The sequence below is a fragment of the Ranitomeya variabilis genome, chromosome 1, assembly GCF_051348905.1.
Source record: "Ranitomeya variabilis isolate aRanVar5 chromosome 1, aRanVar5.hap1, whole genome shotgun sequence".
Taxonomy (NCBI): Eukaryota; Metazoa; Chordata; class Amphibia; order Anura; family Dendrobatidae; genus Ranitomeya; species Ranitomeya variabilis.
Window position 1 is genome coordinate 187,645,804 of NC_135232.1, and position 18,505 is coordinate 187,664,308.

An 18,505-nucleotide genomic window follows, 5' to 3' on the forward strand; every position below is an offset into this window, starting at 1 on the left:
TTTCAGCTTGTGTGCCAGTCTTGACTCCTGGGTGTGCCACCTCTCTCTCTCATTCAGTGGGCCATAGAAAGGCTATTTTTTTTTTTTGGTTTTTTTAATATTATTTGGTTTCTAAAGTCTCCCTGAAAAAAAAAAAAAAACATAAAAAAACAGTGGGAGAGTAATATTGCCCTTTCAGCTTGTGTGCCAGTCTTGACTCCTGGGTGTGCCACCTCTCTCCCTCTCATTCAGTGGGCCATAGAAAGCCTATTTTTTTTTTTTCAAATATTATTGGGTTTCTAAAGTCTCCCTTAAAAAACAAAAAATACATAAAAAAACAGTGGGAGAGTAATATTGCCCTTTCAGCTTGTGTGCCAGGCTTGACTCCTGGGTGTGCCACCTCTCTCCCTCTCATTCAGTGGGCCATAGAAAGCCTATTTATTTATTTTTTTAAATATTATTGGGTTTCTAAAGTCTCCCTTAAAAAACAAAAAATACATAAAAAAACAGTGGGAGAGTAATATTGCCCTTTCAGCTTGTGTGCCAGTCTTGACTCCTGGGTGTGCCACCTCTCTCTCTCATTCAGTGGGCCATAGAAAGGCTATTTTTTTTTGGTTTTTTTAATATTATTTGGTTTCTAAAGTCTCCCTGAAAAAAAAAAAAAACATAAAAAAACAGTGGGAGAGTAATATTGCCCTTTCAGCTTGTGTGCCAGTCTTGACTCCTGGGTGTGCCACCTCTCTCCCTCTCATTCAGTGGGCCATAGAAAGCCTATTTATTTTTTTTAAAATATTATTGGGTTTCTAAAGTCTCCCTTAAAAAACAAAAAATACATAAAAAAACAGTGGGAGAGTAATATTGCCCTTTCAGCTTGTGTGCCAGGCTTGACTCCTGGGTGTGCCACCTCTCTCCCTCTCATTCAGTGGGCCATAGAAAGCCTATTTATTTTTTTTTTTAAATATTATTGGGTTTCTAAAGTCTCCCTTAAAAAACAAAAAATACATAAAAAAACAGTGGGAGAGTAATATTGCCCTTTCAGCTTGTGTGCCAGTCTTGACTCCTGGGTGTGCCACCTCTCTCTCATTCAGTGGGCCATAGAAAGCATTTTTTTTTTTTCCTTGATTTGTGTTCTAAAATCTACCTCAACACAAAAACACTACATCAATCAGTGGGAGAAAAATATTGGCCTCAGTCAGGGCTTGTGTGCCACTGCTGTGTGTGCTATCTCTCATTCAGTGGGCTATAGAAAGCCTATTTATTTATTTATTTTTTTTCTTATTATTTGGTTTCTAAAGTCTCCCTGAAAAAAAAAAAAAAACATAAAAAAACAGTGGGAGAGTAATATTGCCCTTTCAGCTTGTGTGCCAGTCTTGACTCCTGGGTGTGCCACCTCTCTCCCTCTCATTCAGTGGGCCATAGAAAGCCTATTTATTTTTTTTTTTTAAATATTATTGGGTTTCTAAAGTCTCCCTTAAAAAACAAAAAATACATAAAAAAACAGTGGGAGAGTAATATTGCCCTTTCAGCTTGTGTGCCAGGCTTGACTCCTGGGTGTGCCACCTCTCTCCCTCTCATTCAGTGGGCCAGAGAAAGCCTATTTATTTTTTTTTTAAAATATTATTGGGTTTCTAAAGTCTCCCTTAAAAAACAAAAAATACATAAAAAAACAGTGGGAGAGTAATATTGCCCTTTCAGCTTGTGTGCCAGTCTTGACTCCTGGGTGTGCCACCTCTCTCCCTCTCATTCAGTGGGCCATAGAAAGCCTATTTATTTTTTTTTTTAAATATTATTGGGTTTCTAAAGTCTCCCTTAAAAAACAAAAAATACATAAAAAAACAGTGGGAGAGTAATATTGCCCTTTCAGCTTGTGTGCCAGTCTTGACTCCTGGGTGTGCCACCTCTCTCTCTCATTCAGTGGGCCATAGAAAGGCTATTTTTTTTTGTGGTTTTTTTAATATTATTTGGTTTCTAAAGTCTCCCTGAAAAAAAAAAAAACATAAAAAAACAGTGGGAGAGTAATATTGCCCTTTCAGCTTGTGTGCCAGTCTTGACTCCTGGGTGTGCCACCTCTCTCTCTCATTCAGTGGGCCATAGAAAGGCTATTTTTTTTTTTGGTTTTTTTAATATTATTTGGTTTCTAAAGTCTCCCTGAAAAAAAAAAAAAAACATAAAAAAACAGTGGGAGAGTAATATTGCCCTTTCAGCTTGTGTGCCAGTCTTGACTCCTGGGTGTGCCACCTCTCTCCCTCTCATTCAGTGGGCCATAGAAAGCCTATTTATTTTTTTTTTTAAATATTATTGGGTTTCTAAAGTCTCCCTTAAAAAACAAAAAAATACATAAAAAAACAGTGGGAGAGTAATATTGCCCTTTCAGCTTGTGTGCCAGTCTTGACTCCTGGGTGTGCCACCTCTCTCTCATTCAGTGGGCCATAGAAAGCATTTTTTTTTTTTTCCTTGATTTGTGTTCTAAAATCTACCTCAACACAAAAACACTACATCAATCAGTGGGAGAAAAATATTGGCCTCAGTCAGGGCTTGTGTGCCACTGCTGTGTGTGCTATCTCTCATTCAGTGGGCTATAGAAAGCCTATTTATTTATTTATTTTTTTTCTTATTATTTGGTTTCTAAAGTCTCCCTGAAAAAAAAAAAAAAAACATAAAAAAACAGTGGGAGAGTAATATTGCCCTTTCAGCTTGTGTGCCAGTCTTGACTCCTGGGTGTGCCACCTCTCTCCCTCTCATTCAGTGGGCCATAGAAAGCCTATTTATTTATTTTTTTAAATATTATTGGGTTTCTAAAGTCTCCCTTAAAAAACAAAAAATACATAAAAAAAACAGTGGGAGAGTAATATTGCCCTTTCAGCTTGTGCGCCAGTCTTGACTCCTGGGTGTGCCACCTCTCTCTCTCTAATTGTGGGCCATAGAAAGCCTTTTTTTTTTTTTTTTTTTTTAATATTATTTGGTTTCTAAAGTCTCCCTGAGAAAAAAAAAAAAAAAAATTAGGTGGGAGATTAATATTGACATTAGTGCTTGAGTGACAGTCCTGCGTGTGTGTCATCTCTGTGATTTTGTGCCACAGAAAACAGAGTGTGTAACATTGTGCCTGATTTTCCTTGTGGTCTCACCAACCTGTTAAGGGATATTGAAATCATACTGAAGTTATAGCTCACCGTGTAAGTTGTTTGACAGCAACAAATAAAGTTACTTTGGTTAAGATTTTAAAACAATGAGGAAGTCTGGTGCAAGAGGTTGTCGTGGGCGTTCATTGTCAGCTGGTAATGATGGTAGTGGTAGTGGAGCATCAGGTGGTCGTGGGGATAAAAATATTCCACCTAAGTCTGGAGCTGTGGAGCCAGTTTCGTCGTCAGGCTACACAAGGCCTCGAACGCTCTCTTTTCTGGGAGTAGGAAAACCGCTTTTAAAGGCGGAGCAGCAACAGCAAGTTTTGGCTTACATTGCAGACTCAGCCTCTAGCTCTTTTGCCTCCTCTTCCGAAACTGGTAAATGTAAAAGCAGCGCGTCGCTTGTGGATGTTCACGGTCAGGGACAAGTCGCTTCCTTGTCCTCCTCAGCAAAAACTACAACAAGAGAGAAGGATGCAGCAGGCGACACAACGGGTCACTCCATGGAGCTCTTTACACATACCGTCCCTGGCTTAGAAAGTGAAACATTTAACAGGCCATGCCCATTACAAGTATATTCTGACATGGAGTGCACTGATGCACAGCCACAGCCAGAGTACTATGCTGCTCCTTTGACTCAGACCACCACATTGCCCTCTCAGGGTACAGATCCACAATCAGACCCTGATGAGACTATGTTGCCCCGCCACGAATGCTATACCACCGACCGACACAGTGACACAGACGAAGTTGCACACGAGCTCGAAGAGGAGGTAATAGATGACCCAGTTATTGACCCCGATTGGCAGCCATTGGGGGAACAGGGTGCAGGCGGCAGTAGTTCAGAAGCGGAGGTGGAGGAGGGGCCGCAGCAGGCATCAACATCGCAACAGGTTCCATCTGCCGGGCCCGTATCTGGCCCAAAACGCGTGTCAAAGCCAAAACCTGTTGGAGCACAGCGTTGCCATCCGGTTAAAGCTCAGTCTGCAATCCCTGAAAAGGGATCCGAGTCTAGGAAGAGTGCAGTCTGGCATTTTTTTAAACAACATCCAACTGATCAGCGCAAAGTCATCTGTCAAAAATGTTCAACTAGCTTAAGCAGAGGTCAGAATCTGAAAAGTCTAAATACTAGTTGCATGCATAGACACTTAACCACCATGCATTTTCAAGCCTGGACTAACTACCAAACGTCCCTCAAGGTTGTAGCACCCTCGGCCAATGAAGCTAGTCAGCAACGCAACATCCCTTCCGTCACTGTAAGGCCACCATTTTCTGCACCACCGGCAGTATCTGTGCAGGTTTCTTTACCAGCCAAAAGCAGTCAGGGTCAGGGAACCACCAGTTTTGTAGGAGGAAATATTGCATCTAGGGCACCGGCGGAAACAATACCGTCTCCAACCGTCTCTCAGTCTGCCATGTACACCGGCACACCCGAAAGTTCCACGATCTCCAGCTCTCCAGTCCAGCTCACCCTACATGAGACTCTGGTTAGAAAAAGGAAGTACTTATCCTCGCATCCGCGTACACAGGGTTTTAACGCCCACATAGCTAGACTAATCTCGTTAGAGATGATGCCCTACCGGTTAGTTGAAAGCGAAGCTTTCAAAGCCCTGATGGAGTACGCTGAACCACGATACGAGCTACCCAGTCGACACTTTTTTTCCAGAAAAGCCATCCCAGCCCTGCACCAGCATGTTAAACAGCGCATCGTCCATGCACTCAGGCAATCTGTGAGTACAAAGGTGCACCTGACTACAGATGCATGGACCAGTAGGCATGGCCAGGGACGTTATGTGTCCATCACGGCACACTGGGTGAATGTGGTGGATGCAGGGTCCACAGGCGACATCAATTTATGGACAGTTGTGCCTAGCCCACGGTCTAGGAAACAGTTGGCTGTAGGCGTTCGCACCCCCTCCTCCTCCTCCTCCTCGTCCTCCTGCAGAAGCTACAGCTCTTCCACAGAACGCAGTCTGCCAACCACTCCATCGGCAGATGACACTGTTGCACACCAGTTGTCCCATTATGGGCCAGCTACTGCCAAGCGTCAGCAGGCTGTATTGGCTATAAAGTGCTTGGGCGACAACAGACACACCGCGGAAGTTCTGTCCGAGTTCTTGCAACAAGAAACGCAGTCGTGGCTGGGCACAGTAGATCTTGAGGCAGGCAAGGTAGTGAGTGATAACGGAAGGAATTTCATGGCTGCCATCTCCCTTTCCCAACTGAAACACATTCCTTGCCTGGCTCACACCTTAAACCTGGTGGTGCAGTGCTTATTGAAAACTTATCCTGGGTTCTCCGACCTGCTCCTCAAAGTGCGTGCACTTTGCTCACATATCCGACGTTCGCCTGTACACGCCAGCCGTATGCAGACCTATCAGCGGTCTTTGAACCTTCCCCAGCATCGCCTAATCATAGACGTTGCAACAAGGTGGAACTCAACACTGCACATGCTTCAGAGACTGTGCGAACAGAGGCGTGCTGTTATTTATTTGTGGGAGGATACACGGGCAGGCAGTAGGATGGCAGACATGGAGTTGTCAGGTGTGCAGTGGTCTAAGATACAAGACATGTGTCAAGTCCTTCAGTGTTTTGAGGAATGCACACGGCTGGTTAGTGCAGACAACGCCGTAATAAGCATGAGCATCCCCCTAATGCGTCTGCTGATGCAAAGTTTGACGCACATAAAGGAGCAGGCGTCTGCACCAGAGGAAGAGGAAAGCCTTGATGACAGTCAGCCATTGTCTGGTCAGGACAGTGTACAGGACGAGGTAGCGGGCGAAGAGGAGGTGGAGGACGAGGAGGATGATGGGGATGAGTATATTTTTAATGCCGAACCTTTCCCGGGGGCACAGGAAATTGGTTGCGTGTCACGGCCGGGTTCTGGTTTTTTGAGGGACACAAGTGACGTAGATTTGCCTGCAACTGCCCCTCAACCAATCACAACCGGAGATTTGACAACTGGAACTTTGGCCCACATGGCGGATTATGCCTTACGTATCCTAAAAAGGGACACACGCATTACGAAAATGATGAACGATGACGATAACTGGTTGGCCTGCCTCCTTGATCCACGCTATAAAGGCAAATTGCAAAATATTATGCCACATGAGAACTTGGAACTAATATTAGCAACCAAACAATCAACTCTTGTTGACCGTTTGCTTCAGGCATTCCCAGCACACAGCGCACGTGATCGTTCTCACACGAGCTCCAGGGGGCAGCAGACTAGGAGTGTTAGGGGTGCACACATCAGAAGTGGCGTTGGACAGAGGGGTTTTCTGACCAGGTTGTGGAGTGATTTTGCTATGACCGCAGACAGGACAGGTACTGCTGCATCAATTGAAAGTGACAGGAGACAACATTTGTCCAGTATGGTTACTAACTATTTTTCATCCCTTATCGATGTTCTCCCTCAACCGTCATTCCCATTTGATTACTGGGCCTCCAAATTAGACACCTGGCCAGAATTGGCAGAATATGCATTGCAGGAGCTTGCTTGCCCGGCAGCAAGTGTCCTATCAGAAAGAGTATTCAGTGCTGCAGGTTCAATATTAACCGAAAAAAGGACTCGTCTGGCTACCCAAAATGTTGACGATCTAACATTCATTAAAATGAACCACAACTGGATTTCGAAATCTTTTGCCCCACCTTGCCCAGCCGACACCTAGCTTTCCTATGAAAGGCTCTTGCCTGTGAATTACTTTTCTAATGTCTAATTTGCTGCAGCTGATTGTACAGCATACGACATGTTTACACCTCCCTAAATGGCCAAACTCCCCACACGGGGCCGTGGTATCGCGACTTGGCGCAAGCACCCGTGAGACTGCTGTTTGTCTGAAGAGGTGGGTGTGCTCGCTTTTGGTTGACGGCATTGCTACTGGGTCCCTCATAGTACAATGTAGTGTCTCTGGCGGTGGTGGTGCGCACCCAACGTCAGACACACCGTTGTAACATGAGGGGCCCTGGGGCGGTCCCGCCGGCCTCTAGAGAGTTCCCCCCTACCCCAGCTCAAAATGTGCTCTACCACATGCAAAATTATGTCGCACAGCTCCACCAATCTTTAGTCTATTCGCTGACATCATTCAATGTCTGGCACTGACAATACAAATTTGTAGACATCTATGATGCAACTTAAAGTAGTCTGTGTCTGTGTCCTATATTGGCACCATTAAATAGTTACTGCCAAATTACTATGTCAGAAACTCAGCAGATGAGCCCACCCCTGTACCTAAGTATGCCACCTTTTTTTTTGTTTTGGTTGTTTTGCGAGACATTAACATCTATTTATATTTTGGGAGTACTGGGACAGACACTCCTTGCACTACTCCTCCACTCACCACCAAGCTGCCCGTGTATCCATGTAACCGCTGTAAAACTGCCATGAGCCTATTGTTTGTTATTTTAGGCCTTTGAAGCCTGTCTGCGGTCCCTCCTTCCACTAGTCCTCCACTGACCAGACCACTGCTGCCCGTGTACCCCTGGAACCAATTATAAAGTGCCTACAGCCAGCCCATTTTTTTATGTTAGGCCTTTGAAGCCTGTCTGCGGTCCCTCCTTCCACTAGTCCTCCACTGACCACACCACTGCTGCCCGTGTACCCCTGGAACCAATTATAAAGTGCCTACAGCCAGCCCATTTTTTTATGTTAGGCCTTTGAAGCCTGTCTGCGGTCCCTCCTTCCACTAGTCCTCCACTGGCCAGACCACTGCTGCCCGTGTACCCCTGGAACCAATTATAAAGTGCCTACAGCCAGCCCATTTTTTTATGTTAGGCCTTTGAAGCCTGTCTGCGGTCCCTCCTTCCACTAGTCCTCCACTGGCCAGACCACTGCTGCCCGTGTACCCCTGGAACCAATTATAAAGTGCCTACAGCCAGCCCATTTTTTTATGTTAGGCCTTTGAAGCCTGTCTGCGGTCCCTCCTTCCACTAGTCCTCCACTGACCAGACCACTGCTGCCCGTGTACCCCTGGAACCAATTATAAAGTGCCTACAGCCAGCCCATTTTTTTATGTTAGGCCTTTGAAGCCTGTCTGCGGTCCCTCCTTCCACTAGTCCTCCACTGGCCAGACCACTGCTGCCCGTGTACTCCTGGAACCAATTATAAAGTGCCTACAGCCAGCCCATTTTTTTATGTTAGGCCTTTGAAGCCTGTCTGCGGTCCCTCCTTCCACTAGTCCTCCACTGGCCAGACCACTGCTGCCCGTGTACCCCTGGAACCAATTATAAAGTGCCTACAGCCAGCCCATTTTTTTATGTTAGGCCTTTGAAGCCTGTCTGCGGTCCCTCCTTCCACTAGTCCTCCACTGACCAGACCACTGCTGCCCGTGTACCCCTGGAACCAATTATAAAGTGCCTACAGCCAGCCCATTTTTTTATGTTAGGCCTTTGAAGCCTGTCTGCGGTCCCTCCTTCCACTAGTCCTCCACTGACCAGACCACTGCTGCCCGTGTACCCCTGGAACCAATTATAAAGTGCCTACAGCCAGCCCATTTTTTTATGTTAGGCCTTTGAAGCCTGTCTGCGGTCCCTCCTTCCACTAGTCCTCCACTGACCAGACCACTGCTGCCCGTGTACCCCTGGAACCAATTATAAAGTGCCTACAGCCAGCCCATTTTTTTATGTTAGGCCTTTGAAGCCTGTCTGCGGTCCCTCCTTCCACTAGTCCTCCACTGACCAGACCACTGCTGCCCGTGTACCCCTGGAACCAATTATAAAGTGCCTACAGCCAGCCCATTTTTTTATGTTAGGCCTTTGAAGCCTGTCTGCGGTCCCTCCTTCCACTAGTCCTCCACTGGCCAGACCACTGCTGCCCGTGTACCCCTGGAACCAATTATAAAGTGCCTACAGCCAGCCCATTTTTTTATGTTAGGCCTTTGAAGCCTGTCTGCGGTCCCTCCTTCCACTAGTCCTCCACTGACCAGACCACTGCTGCCCGTGTACCCCTGGAACCAATTATAAAGTGCCTACAGCCAGCCCATTTTTTTATGTTAGGCCTTTGAAGCCTGTCTGCGGTCCCTCCTTCCACTAGTCCTCCACTGGCCAGACCACTGCTGCCCGTGTACCCCTGGAACCAATTATAAAGTGCCTACAGCCAGCCCATTTTTTTATGTTAGGCCTTTGAAGCCTGTCTGCGGTCCCTCCTTCCACTAGTCCTCCACTGGCCAGACCACTGCTGCCCGTGTACCCCTGGAACCAATTATAAAGTGCCTACAGCCAGCCCATTTTTTTATGTTAGGCCTTTGAAGCCTGTCTGCGGTCCCTCCTTCCACTAGTCCTCCACTGGCCAGACCACTGCTGCCCGTGTACCCCTGGAACCAATTATAAAGTGCCTACAGCCAGCCCATTTTTTTATGTTAGGCCTTTGAAGCCTGTCTGCGGTCCCTCCTTCCACTAGTCCTCCACTGACCAGACCACTGCTGCCCGTGTACCCCTGGAAGCAATTATAAAGTGCCTACAGCCAGCCCATTTTTTTATGTTAGGCCTTTGAAGCCTGTCTGCGGTCCCTCCTTCCACTAGTCCTCCACTGACCAGACCACTGCTGCCCGTGTACCCCTGGAACCAATTATAAAGTGCCTACAGCCAGCCCATTTTTTTATGTTAGGCCTTTGAAGCCTGTCTGCGGTCCCTCCTTCCACAAGTCCTCCACTGACCAGACCACTGCTGCCCGTGTACCCCTGGAACCAATTATAAAGTGCCTACAGCCAGCCCATTTTCTTATGTTAGGCCTTTGAAGCCTGTCTGCGGTCCCTACTTTAAATACTCCTCCACTCACCACCAAGCTGCCTGCCCGTCTATCCATGTAACCGCTGTAAAACTGCAATGAGCCTATTGTTTGTTATTTTAGGCCTTTGATAGCCTGTCTGCGGCCCCTACTTGCAATACTCCTCCACTGACCACAATGCTGCCTGGAGTGCCTGCCTGTGTATCCATGTAACCGATGTAAAACTGCCATGACTGCCTACTGTTTGTTATTTTAGGCCTTTGATAGCCTGTCTGCGGCCCCTACTTGCAATACTCCTCCACTGACCACAATGCTGCCTGGAGTGCCTGCCTGTGTATCCATGTAACCTATGTAAAACTGCCATGAGTGCCTACTGTTTGGTATTTTAGGCCTTTGATAGCCTGTCTGCAGCCCCTACTTGCAATACTCCTCCACTGACCACACCAATGCTGCCCGTGTACCCCTGGAACCTATTTAAAAGTTCATAGAGCCTAGTTATATATTTTATTTACTATTAATAAGGCCATGATGGACTACGCTGTACCACGCTACAAGCTAACCAGTCGACACTTCTTTTGCGAGAAAAGCCATCCCAACCCTCCACCAGCATGTAGAAGACCGCATTGTCCATGCACTCTGGCAATCTGTGAGTACAAAGGTGCACCTGACAACAGACGCATGGACCTGTAGGCATGGCCACGGAAGATTACGTGTCCATTACGGCGCAATGGGTTAATGTGGTGGATGCATGGTCCACAGGGGACAGCCTACTAAGTCTGTCTGCAGTCCCTAATTCAAATTGTCCTCCACTGTCTAAATCGGAGCTTCCACCTTCTGGCTTTCGGCCTATAGTATCAGAAATTAAACTGCATTTGGCCTTCAACTTTGGTTAGGGCCTACTAACGGCTTCTGCCCCTCCCTGGTGTTGCCCTCAACTAAATAAAGCTGAGCTTCAACCTTCTGCTCCAAATTACCATTTTAAAAAATGCAATAGGCTTTTCCGGCCTACTAAAGGTGTCTGTCTGTGTGCCCCTGCCTGGTGTTGCCCTCAACTAAATAAAGCTGAGCTTCAACCTTCTGCTCCAAATTACCATTTTAAAAAATGCAATAGGCTTTTCCGGCCTACTAAAGGTGTCTGTCTGTGTGCCCCTGCCTGGTGTTGTCCTCAACTAAATAAAGCTGAGCTTCAACCTTCCGGCTCTCATTCAGTGGTTTTAAAAAAAAAAATGGTGGTTAGGGCCTACTAACGGCTTCTGCCCCTCCCTGGTGTTGCCCTCAACTAAATAAAGCTGAGCTTCAACCTTCTGCTCCAAATTACCATTTTAAAAAATGCAATAGGCTTTTCCGGCCTACTAAAGGTGTCTGTCTGTGTGCCCCTGCCTGGTGTTGCCCTCAACTAAATAAAGCTGAGCTTCAACCTTCTGCTCCAAATTACCATTTTAAAAAATGCAATAGGCTTTTCCGGCCTACTAAAGGTGTCTGTCTGTGTGCCCCTGCCTGGTGTTGTCCTCAACTAAATAAAGCTGAGCTTCAACCTTCCGGCTCTCATTCAGTGGTTTTAAAAAAAAAAATGGTGGTTAGGGCCTACTAACGGCTTCTGCCCCTCCCTGGTGTTGCCCTCAACTAAATAAAGCTGAGCTTCAACCTTCTGCTCCAAATTACCATTTTAAAAAATGCAATAGGCTTTTCCGGCCTACTAAAGGTGTCTGTCTGTGTGCCCCTGCCTGGTGTTGTCCTCAACTAAATAAAGCTGAGCTTCAACCTTCCGGCTCTCATTAAGTGGTTTTAAAAAAAAAAAAATGGTGGTTAGGGCCTACTAACGGCTTCTGCCCCTCCCTGGTGTTGCCCTCAACTAAATAAAGCTGAGCTTCAACCTTCTGCTCCAAATTACCATTTTAAAAAATGCAATAGGCTTTTCCGGCCTACTAAAGGTGTCTGTCTGTGTGCCCCTGCCTGGTGTTGTCCTCAACTAAATAAAGCTGAGCTTCAACCTTCCGGCTCTCATTAAGTGGTTTTAAAAAAAAAAAATGGTGGTTAGGGCCTACTAACGGCTTCTGCCCCTCCCTGGTGTTGTCCTCAACTAAATAAAGCTGAGCTTCAACCTTCTGCTCCAAATTACCATTTTAAAAAATGCAATAGGCTTTTCCGGCCTACTAAAGGTGTCTGTCTGTGTGCCCCTGCCTGGTGTTGTCCTCAACTAAATAAAGCTGAGCTTCATCCTTCCGGCTCTCATTAAGTGGTTTTAAAAAAAAAAAATGGTGGTTAGGGCCTACTAACGGCTTCTGCCCCTCCCTGGTGTTGTCCTCAACTAAATAAAGCTGAGCTTCAACCTTCTGCTCCAAATTACCATTTTAAAAAATGCAATAGGCTTTTCCGGCCTACTAAAGGTGTCTGTCTGTGTGCCCCTGCCTGGTGTTGTCCTCAACTAAATAAAGCTGAGCTTCAACCTTCTGCTCCAAATTACCATTTTAAAAAATGCAATAGGCTTTTCCGGCCTACTAAAGGTGTCTGTCTGTGTGCCCCTGCCTGGTGTTGTCCTCAACTAAATAAAGCTGAGCTTCAACCTTCCGGCTCTCATTAAGTGGTTTTAAAAAAAAAAAATGGTGGTTAGGGCCTACTAACGGCTTCTGCCCCTCCCTGGTGTTGTCCTCAACTAAATAAAGCTGAGCTTCAACCTTCTGCTCCAAATTACCATTTTAAAAAATGCAATAGGCTTTTCCGGCCTACTAAAGGTGTCTGTCTGTGTGCCCCTGCCTGGTGTTGTCCTCAACTAAATAAAGCTGAGCTTCAACCTTCTGCTCCAAATTACCATTTTAAAAAATGCAATAGGCTTTTCCGGCCTACTAAAGGTGTCTGTCTGTGTGCCCCTGCCTGGTGTTGTCCTCAACTAAATAAAGCTGAGCTTCAACCTTCTGCTCCAAATTACCATTTTAAAAAATGCAATAGGCTTTTCCGGCCTACTAAAGGTGTCTGTCTGTGCGCCCCTGCCTGGTGTTGTCCTCAACTAAATAAAGCTGAGCTTCAACCTTCCGGCTCTCATTAAGTGGTTTTAAAAAAAAAAAATGGTGGTTAGGGCCTACTAACGGCTTCTGCCCCTCCCTGGTGTTGCCCTCAACTAAATAAAGCTGAGCTTCAACCTTCTGCTCCAAATTACCATTTTAAAAAATGCAATAGGCTTTTCCGGCCTACTAAAGGTGTCTGTCTGTGTGCCCCTGCCTGGTGTTGTCCTCAACTAAATAAAGCTGAGCTTCAACCTTCTGCTCCAAATTACCATTTTAAAAAATGCAATAGGCTTTTCCGGCCTACTAAAGGTGTCTGCCCCTCCCTGGTGTTGTCCTCAACTGAACAAAGCTGAGCTTCCACATTCTGGCTTTCGCCCTATACTATCAGATATTAAACTGCATTTGGCCTACTAGTGTGGTTAGGCCCTTGAAACAGTGTCTGCTGCTCTTGGGTTTGCTACTCCACTGAACAAAGCAATGCCGCCTGTTTAGTCCTGTTACCAATTTTGAACTGCATGTAGCCTACTTTATTCTTTGGCCCTATATCTGTTTCCTCCTCATCCTGCCCATTGCCCAGCCACTGCTAAATGAGTCTGCTGGTACATTGACCTAGACCACTACATTCCCCTTGTACTCTACACAGCCAGAATCTGACCCTGCTGAAAGTAAGGTTCCCCTTCCCGCATGTTATACCACCTTACACAGGGACAAAGAGGAAGGTGCAGATGAAAGTGCAGGTTCCTTCATCAGGTGGGGGGGCATACTCGTTGGCGACGTCACTGGCACAGGGCCCCTCAGAGTACGCAAAAGTGTCGCTGCTGGTGGGAGGCGCCCCCGCCATGCAAACACACCGCCGTACTTTGAGGGGCCCTGTGCCAGTGGCAATGCGAACGAGTGGGCCCCCCCCTGCTTGCTCAGGATCACAGCACTTGCAACGTTTAAATACTTACCTTTCCCTGCAACACCGCCGTGACGTAGTCCGCATTTCCTGGGCCCACGAAAAACTTGAGCCAGCCCTACTCCCCCCACAACTTTCCCCCAATTCCCTATGCCCAACTATTATTATACAGTTAATTAAGATTGGCAAGCTTCAGAAACAAGAATGGATGTTTTTGGCATTAAAATGGGCACTGTAGGTGTTTTCCTGGCCTCCACTCACTGCCGACTATGCTTCCCCATTGACTTGCATTGTGTTTCGTGTTTCGGTCGATCCCCGACTTTTAGCGATAATCGGCCGACTGCACTCGACTCGACTCTGGACAAAATCGGGTTTCCCAAAACCCTACTCGATCTTAAAAAAATGAAAGTCGCTCAACCCTACTCAGCATACATTTGTTCAGTACCTCTCTGTGGGGTAACGGAGTTTGTTGCTTAGTGTTCCATTTACACTGTGTGGCGTTAACACAGTGTTTCCAGGCAATCGCTCGCTGTCTGTTCCATCATTACTCACTAGCAGCAGTTTATCATCTCTGCACGGTGCGATTGCACTAATTGTTTATTTTATTTAGTGCAATCTGCCAACCCTAACAGCATCTTATAGTCCAGATGTACCTTATATACCTTATATATGCTCCTCTTCCTCTCCTCGTCCCCTTACTATCGGGGTTCCGCAGGGCTCAGTCCTAGGCCCCCTCCTCTTCTCTCTATACACAGCCCCTATTGGACAAACAATCAGCAGATTTGGGTTCCAGTATCATCTCTATGCTGATGACACCCAATTATACACTTCTTCCCCTGTCATCACCCCTACCCTAATTCAAAATACCAAGGATTGTCTGTTTGCTGTCTCTAACATCATGTCCTCCCTCTATCTGAAACTAAATCTCTCCAAAACGGAACTTCTTGTGTTTCTCCCTTCTACTAACCTCTCTCTACCCAACATCGAAATTACCCTGGAGGGTTCAACCATAACTCCCAAGCAGCATGCCCGCTGTCTTGGGGTCATATTCGACACCGAACTTTCCTTTACTCCCTATATCCGATCACTCACTCGCTCTTGTCACCTGCATCTTAAAAACATCTCCAGAATCCGACCTTTTCTCACCTTTGAAACTGCTAAGACTCTTAGGGTATGTGCACACGTCTGGATTTCTTGCAGAAATTTCCTGAAGAAAACCGGAAATTTTCTGCAAGAAATCCGCATTTTTTTTTGCGTTTTTTTTCCGTTTTTTTCGCGGTTTTTTTAGCATTCTGCAAGCGTAATTAGCTTGCAGAATGCTAAAGTTTTCCAAGCGATCTGTAGCATCGCTTGGAAAACTGACTGACAGGTTGGTCACACTTGTCAAACATAGCGTTTGACAAGTGTGACCAACTTTTTACTATAGATGCTGCTTTTGCAGCATCTATAGTAAAAGATAGAATGTTCAAAAATAATAAAAAAAATAAAAAAAATGCTTATACTCACCCGCAGACAGCTGCTCTCCTCACCGGCATCCGTTCCGTATAGATGGTGTGTGCGCGCAGGACCTTCCATGACGTCGCGGTCACGTGAGCGGTCACATGACCGCTCACGACCAATCACAAGACAGTGACGTCATCGGCAGGTCCTTCACCGCACACCAGCTACAGGAACCGAAGCGGCAGCATGCAGCTGAGAGACGGGAAGACATCGAGGGTGAGTATAGGACTATTTTTTATTTTAATTCTTATTTTTTGACCACTTATATGGTGCCCAGTCCGTGGAGGAGAGTCTCCTCTCCTCCACCCTGGGTACCAACCGCACATAATCTGCTTACTTCCCGCATGGTGTGCACAGCCCCGTGTGGGAAGTAAGCAGATCAATGGACTCCTAGGTGTGCGGAATCCCCTGCAATTCCGCATTTTAATGAACATGTTCCTTTTTTTCCGCGATGCGATTTTTTCGCGGAAAAAAAGGCTACATTTGCACAAAAAATGCGGAATACACTGAAAATAATGGGAGGCATATGTTAGCGTTTTTTTCGCGTTTTTATCACGTTTTTATAGCGAAAAAACGCGAAAAAAACGCGAAAAATACTGAACGTGTGCACATGGCCTTACTGTCGCTCTTATTCATTCTCGTCTGGACTACTGCAACTCTCTTCTGATCGGTCTCCCTCTTACCAAACTTTCTCCTCTCCAATCCATCTTGAATGCGGCAGCCAGGGTCATATTTCTGTCTAACTGCTTCACCGATGCCTCCATCTTGTGCCAGTCATTACACTGGCTACCCATTCGCTACAGGGTCCAGTATAAACTCATCTCTCTCACCCACAAAGCCCTCCACAGTTCTGCACCGCCTTATATCTCCTCTCTCATCTCTGTCTATCGCCCTACACGTGCCCTCCGTTCTACAAACGACCTAAGGCTAACATCCCCTGTAATCCGAACCTCGCATCTCCGTCTACAAGACTTCTCTCGTGCTGCGCCAGCTCTCTGGAATGCACTTCCCCAGACGATCAGACTGATACCTAGCCCCGACCTATTCAAGCTCGCTCTAAAAACCCATCTCTTCAAACAAGACTAGCACATCAACTACTCAGTAAACTAACTTTGCCATGTTCCCTCCTTCCAAATATCACTCTGAATCTGCACCCTACTATTCATCTGTCTCCACACCCTCCATGCACATGATAACTGCACTTGATACTTGACTATTGCACTTAAACACACGGGCTGATGACCGGATCATGCAGCTTTGTATGAAAATCCCTATGTATTATAATTGCCAGACCTGAAATAACAAGCACTTTGCACCTATTGTGTCCCCCCATTTCCTTGTAGATTGTAAGCTCGTGAGCAGGGACCTCACTCCTAATGTCACTGTTTAAATTGTCTTAACTTATATTGAATTTGTCTGTCTTAACTTGTATTGAATTTGTCTGTATAAGTCCCCGCTTAATTGTAAAGTGCTGCGGAATATGTTGGCGCCATATAAATAAAGATTATTATTATTATATGTCCACTGTGGCTGTGGATGGAATAAGGGGGAGTGGCAGTGGCAGTGCAGCCAGTCACAGAAGGCAGGAGGTGGCTGCTGCAGCTAATACTGTCCCCTCTGTTAAAGAAAATGAATATTCACTGCTCCTCATGCCCATGGAAGTAGACAGCAGTGAATATTCATTCTCTTTAATAGCAGGCACGTGTGATCGCCAAGCCGTGCAGGAAGCTGGTGGCTGCTGCTAACAGTGTACTTGCTATTAAACAGAATGAATATTCACTGCTCTCCACGTCCATAATCCTGGGCATGGGGAGCAGTGAACATTCCGGCAACTGACCTTGGCGTGTGAGGTGCATGGCAGTGCCATCATGCCCTGCTTACAGGCTGAAATCAGCTGCTGACATCAGCACAGGATGTGGCACTACGAGGGAGTGAAGGGAAGTTAAGGAGAAATGTTTATTTTTATTATGTGTCCACAGTGCTGGAGGCCATATGTACCAGGATGGTGATGGTGGCCATGTATACCAGGATGGGGATGGTGGCTATGTATACCAGGATGGGGAAGGGGTGCTGTGTATTCCATGATGAGGATAGTGGCCATGTATACCAGGATTGGGATGGTGGCTATGTATATCAGGATGGGGATGTTGGTCATGTTTAACACAATGGGGATGGTGGCCATGTATGCCAGGATTGGGTTGGTGACCTTCTATAAAAGGATGGTGATTGGGGGCCATGTATAATAGGATGGGCATGGGAGCCATCTGTACCAGGATAAGGAAGGTGGCCATGTATATCAGGATGGGGATGGGGGCCATGTATACCAGGATGGAGATGGGGCCATGTATACCAGTATGGGAATGGTGGCAATAAATACCAGAATTGAGGGACATTACCCCTATAGCAGTATCAGCAGCAGAACCCCCCATAACAGTGCATCATGACCCCATTTTTGCTTCAATTTTTTTTCATTTTTCACCTCTAAAACCTAGGTGCGTCTTATGGTTCGGTGTGTCTTGTAGTCCGAAAAATATGGTATATCCTTACTTTCTGTTCCAGTCACTCCTTATAGGGCAATTTTTAAAATAGTTGGTCGGAATGCTCAATAAGATTTCCAGAAATTGTGCTTATGAATAAAGCAAAGAATTTTGGGTTTGTCTACTGTGAAAAATATCCCTTTATTAGAAGGTTTGCCCAACACGGAGATGACTGCAGTGTGCCTGCTTTTCATGTGTAAGACATCCTTTAAACATGGCATTTTAAAATAAATGATAATAATCTGTTGATAAATGTTAAATTTCCTTGCAGTTTTAGTACAAATTAAATATAACATTTCATTGGCTCTCATGAAAATCAATTGGTTGACTGTGAAGTGCCTAGGTGTTGCTTTAGGGTATGTTTCCACGGTCAGTAAACGCTGCTTGTTTGACGCTGCAGTGTCAAACAAGCAGCATCCAGATGTTCCAGCATAGTGGAGGGGATTTTATGAAATCCCGTCTCCACTATGCGTGGAAACCCGCACGCGGCGGCCCTGCGACTCCGGACATGCTGCGCGTCTTTTCAGAACGCAGCATGTCCGTACACCTTGCGGGGACGCAGCGTCCCCGCAAGGCATATCACAGGGCCCTATGGCGAGGGGTGCGATGATCCCGGATGTGTACTGTACACATCCGGCACCATCGCGTCCCATTAAGGGGGCGGGGCTTAGCGCCGAGCGGCTTCGCCGCTGCGGCGATACCGCCGCGTAGCCTTAACGTGGAGACATAGCCTTAGATGGTTT